The sequence below is a fragment of the Lactuca sativa genome, chromosome 5, assembly GCF_002870075.4.
Source record: "Lactuca sativa cultivar Salinas chromosome 5, Lsat_Salinas_v11, whole genome shotgun sequence".
NCBI classification, from domain to species: Eukaryota; Viridiplantae; Streptophyta; class Magnoliopsida; order Asterales; family Asteraceae; genus Lactuca; species Lactuca sativa.
Genome location: NC_056627.2, coordinates 273,227,728 through 273,233,328, shown reverse-complemented (window position 1 = coordinate 273,233,328; position 5,601 = coordinate 273,227,728).

Genomic DNA, 5,601 nt, shown 5'->3' with positions numbered 1-5,601 from the left:
CAATGACTGGATTCAAAACATTAGAATGGATATTCGTTATGAGGACATGGAATATGTCCTAGATAAAGAGCTCAAAGAGATTGATGTCACCACTGCTACTCCTAAACAAATCGTTGAGCACACTACTCATGAGAGGGATGCGACTAAAGTGTCGTGTCTAATGATTGCAACCATGACTGCTGAGTTGCAAAAGTTCTATGAGGACAACTACCCCTATGAAATGTATCATGATTTGATGGAAAGATACCATCAAAGTGCTCGGAAGGAGAGGTATGAGATCATTGCCTCCATGATCACAACCAAAATGAAGGATGGGGAGCCCATCACAGCCTACTTGCAAAAGATGCAGAGATTCGTGGACCGCTTGCTTAAATAGAATGTCAATTTTGATGAAGAGTTGGCCATAGATACTATTCCACACTCTTTACCTCCTTGTTACGACCAGTTTCGTATGACTTATCATATGAACAAGGAGGAGGTCATTCTTAGCAAGCTTCAAGTCCTTCTTAGGACTGCAAAAAGCAATCTGAAAGGCAAGTCGGTTGTGTATATTCTTACTACTACTTTTGCCCCTGTTTTGGAAATCGGACATGGGAAGGGAAAGAAGAGTAAGGCTCCCTCCAAGAGCCGCAAGGGAAAGTCGCTTGATGGATCCTCTTCAAGTGGGACCAAAGCTGGTTCTGCTAATCCCTCTTACAATCCAAAGGAAGCAGAGTGCTTCCACTGTCATGAAAAAGGGCACAGGAAACGAAGCTGCCCCAAGTACTTGAAATACATAAAGGATGGCAAGATCAAACCCTCCTTCGCAGGTATTTACACTTTTCAATCTAATAACTCATGACATGCTAATTCTTGGGTCCTTGATACAGGTTGTGGTATTCATATTTGTTCTGATTTGTAGGGACTAAAAAGAAGTAGGGATGTGAACTTAATCATGGGAAATAGGAAAATGTCGCTTGTGACCAAGATTGGAGTTTATTCTTTGTTGCTTAGTAATGGTTAAATTTAGATTTGAATAATTGTTGTTACTCGGCCGATATGGGGAGAAATGTTATTTCCTTTCACAGTTTGTATAAACAAGGTTTTACCTTTTCCTTTAATAATGAAAATGGCGGTATTTATGCTTATTGTAATGGTGTATTTTATTTTGAAGCATTACCTTACAATGGTATATATGAAACTATGATAATTGTAGATAACATAGGAAATAATGTGTTGAATATTGATTATTGAAATGAATTGGATAAAGCATGCTTGTGGCACTGTCGTCTTGGACATGTCAACAAGAAGCGCAAAGCCCAAATCCAAAAGGATGGAGTTTTGGAGTCAATCGACTTAAATTTGGATGACACTTTCGAATCTTGTTTACTTGGAAAGATGACCAAGTCACCTTTCACTGGTACTTGTGAAAGGGGTGAAGGACTGTTGGATCTCATACACACTGATGTGTGTGGACTATTCAGAACCGCCACAAGGGATGCTAATCGCTTCTATGTGACTTTTACTGATGATTATAGTAGATATGGGTATATTTACTTAATCAAACATAAGTCAGAAACCTTTGAAAGGTTCAAAGAGTTTAAGCAATAAGTAGAGAATCAATTGGGCGGGAAGATAAAGATGTTGTGATCCGATCATGGAGGAGAGTATCTTAGTATCGAGTTCTTAACTATCTTATGGAATGTGGAATTGTTTCACAATTGACGCCACCTAGGACACCACAACTTAATGGTGTGGCTGAGAGGCACAATAGAACCTTGCTAGACATGGTTCGTTCCATGATGAGTCGAGCTTCGTTACCTATCTCATTCTGGGGTATGCCTTAGATACTATCGCCCATATCCTTAATCTAGTCCCTACCAAAAAGGTTTCCAAAACACCTCACGATATGTGGACATGGAAAGTTCCCACATTAGATCAGATCAAAGTTTGGGGTTGCGAGAAAAGAAACTCACAACAAGCTCGAACCTCAGAGTGAGCGATGTATTTTCATCGGCTACCCAGAGAAATCTTTTGGATATCTCTTCTACAGACCAAGTGACAATGTGGTCTTCATTGCGAGGAAAGGAGTCTTTCGCGAGAGAGAACTCATAGGCCAAGTAGAGTAAGAAATACACCTAAGTTTTATGATTTTCATATTACTATTGAATGTTATACATTTATCAGTGATAGCACACTGGTATATTTGGATGAACCTAACAACTACAAGGATGCCATGGCAGGCCCCGAGTCTGCAAAATGGAAAGAGGCTATGGACAGCGAGATTCAATCCATGTATGACAATCAAGTTTGGAACATGGTTGACAATATACCGGGTCGAAAGACAGTCAGATGCAAATGGATCTTCAAGAAGAAGATCGCCATGGATGGGAATGTACACACGTATAAGGTGCGACTAGTTGCGAAGGGCTTTACTCAAACTCCAGGAGTTGACTATGATGAGACCTTCTCACCAGTAGCGAAGATTAAATCTATAAGGGATATGTTGTCCACTGCTACATTTCATGATTTTGAAATATGGAAAATAGATGTCAAAACCACTTTCCTTAATGGAAAGTTGGATGAAGATGTTTACATGAGTCGGCCAGAGGGTTTTGTCAATGCAAAGTACCCTAATAGAGCGTGTAAGCTTGAGAAATCCATTTATGGATTGAAACAAGCATCTTGCAGATGGAATCTTTATTTTGATGGAATCCATTTAACATGCTGTTTGGTTGGGACCTCTGAATTGCTATGCTGAATTATTAAAATGACCATTTTATCCTTCTGTTTTATTGTTTTATTGAATTCAACTGTTTGCTTAGAAAATAACCTAATAAATTTCTTAAATATAGATTAAAAAAATATAAACACCATATAAAATCCAAATTTAGCAATTTTATTCTTACATAATGCATAAAAATACAAGTTTATTCTTACATTATGCATTTAACTCTTCTAAAACTACGACATAAACAAGGATTTATAAACAAATTTACAAACTACCATAACTTATACATCCTCTATGTCATTTATTAATAATAAACCACACAAAAAGTAGCATAGCATAAATTTTCCAGAATTGTGCAACAAACCAACATCTAAAGACATTTCAAAACAAAAGTTGATGCATGAATACATCCTTTCAAAACTCAACTTTCATTCAACAAATATAATGAATCTATATAAATCATCTACCTACAATTACACAATATCCCCCATAATCCACCACCAAAATCTCACTATCAACACTTTCTTTAATCTTCATTTTGACATTATCAACAATTGATTACACAAAATCATCATCTTCTCAAGTAGTTCAATACTTGTTTCTTCAATTGCTTTTATAATCAATTCATTGATTAATCTTGCTTCTTTGTTTACTCCATTGTTTCTGGTATCAAACCACAAGTCAACCTGTATGCAAATATTGTATACAACCAGGGGCGGAACCAGAAAGTTTCGTAAGGGGTAGCACAAAATATAAAAAAAAACGTTGTACAACCATTGTACCACCGCGCCTTTGGCTGCTATTTGATTTTTTTTCCATTATAATTTCCTAGTGAATGATACTCCAACACATTAATAAAGAACTACAACATATTTTAATCTTGATCCACAAAAACACAGCTTGATGCATCAGATAAAATAATGATCTCCAACTCCAAATGAGTTTTGTCGTAACATAAATAAACAAACCCATAACATAAATAAAAAAACCCACATCATTTATCTACCACATACAAAGACCCAATTAAGAAGATATCATATTGCCTTTGTTTTAGAGAAAAAGGATAAACCTAAACTATGCTCGATATAACTAATTACTATCTACAAATTAACATCTACATATATAAAATAAAAAACGAACATCGACTAAATTGTAAAGGGATTGGAGAATTACCAGAAATCGGTTTGCAGAAATCAGAGCACTGTTCAGTTTCTTTTGTTGCTGAGATACATATGTGGACTGGGGGGTTCACTGCCAGTGGAGATGGTAGCGCCGGGGGAGAAAGTGGCCAACTAGTGGTGGAGAGGATGGCGGACTCGGAGATGCAGTGGGAAGGACGTCTGGGAAAGAAAGAGATTAGGGAAAGAAGTGAGATATTAGGGCAAACTACAACTTTACCAGTAGAAGATGCCGAAGGCGAAGTAGGACCTAGAGACGAAGGAGGTATAAACGAAGCAGTCGGAGGCGACAGCGAATCCGGTGACGGCGGCGGCTTTGCAGATCTGATGGAGGCATACGGCTGATGTCGGAGGGTTGGAAACGTGCGATTGGAGATGGAGGGGAAGGAGGGGTAGGAGTTTGTGAAAGAAAGAGAAGAGGTAAAGGGTAGACGTACCAGGGCAAAAAAGGAACGCGCCTTCCTTTTTTTAAGTCAGACACGTCCCAAGCTCTGTAAAGTTAAGAGCCATTTTAAAAATCAAGAGCCATAAATTCAGATGTTATCAAACAGTCTGGATCTTAAAATTTAAGAGACTACCTCTTAATTTTTCAGTTAAGAGGCTACCAAACAAGGCCTTAGTCAAAGTACCTACTTGGAACAGGTGTTGAAACGTTTCAGCATGGAGAACTCCAAGAAAGGTGACTTGCCTATCCAATGCAATGCCAAACTAAGTAAGACTCAGAGTCCGAGTACAGAGGCTGAAATAGTAGAAATGAGTCATATACCATATCCTTCTGCAATTGGTTTGATCATGTATGCTATGACTTGTACTCTCCCTAATGTGGCCTTTGCTTTGAGCATGGTCAGCATATATCAAGGGAATCCTGGTAAACTCATTAGACTGTAGTTAAGAACATTCTTAAGTACCTACGGAGGACTAAGGATTGGATCCTTACCCTCAGTGGGAGTGATGACTTGAGAGTGACAGGGTATAGCGACGCCAGCTTCCAAACCTACAGAGATAATTTTCGCTCTCAGTCGGGCTGGGTGTTTACCCTGAATGGTTGAAAAACTTCATCGGAGGCCTTGGATTTATTCCATTTATAAAGGAGCCTATGAAGATTTTCTATGATAATGAAGGTGCGCTTGCCTAAACCAAGGAACCGAGAGATCATGATAGATCCAAACATATCGACAGAAAATACCACTTCATAAGACATCAGGTAGAAAAAGGGCACCTTGTGGTAAAGGCGATATCATCAGAGGACAACCCAGCAGATCCTCTTACAAAAGGACCGACTAGGGTTAAGCACTTGCAACATGCGAGGAGCATTGGACTAAAGGATGATATTAGTTTTAGTAATTAGATAAATCGAAACTTGTAATAGCTAAATTGTAATTGACATTTGATGATGAATAAAAGGAGTTTTATTTATAAGTAAAGTTACTGTCTTGGGTCAATTATTTACTATTGTTTCACTTTGCATGTTTTGACTTCCAAAATAATAAAATTATGATTATTAAAAGCGATATCTTGGGCCCCTCGATGATTTTGTTTTGTCTTATGTGTCGGGCCCAGTCGTAACTAAATTGATGTATTCAGTTATGTTCTATGGCAGACGTATCGGAAATCAAGAAACAAATTGTAGTACAATAAGTATGACTATGTTCCATGTGTTTTTCCGCATAGATATCTTGAGAACAGAGGAGTATATGATCAGTTATCTGAAGG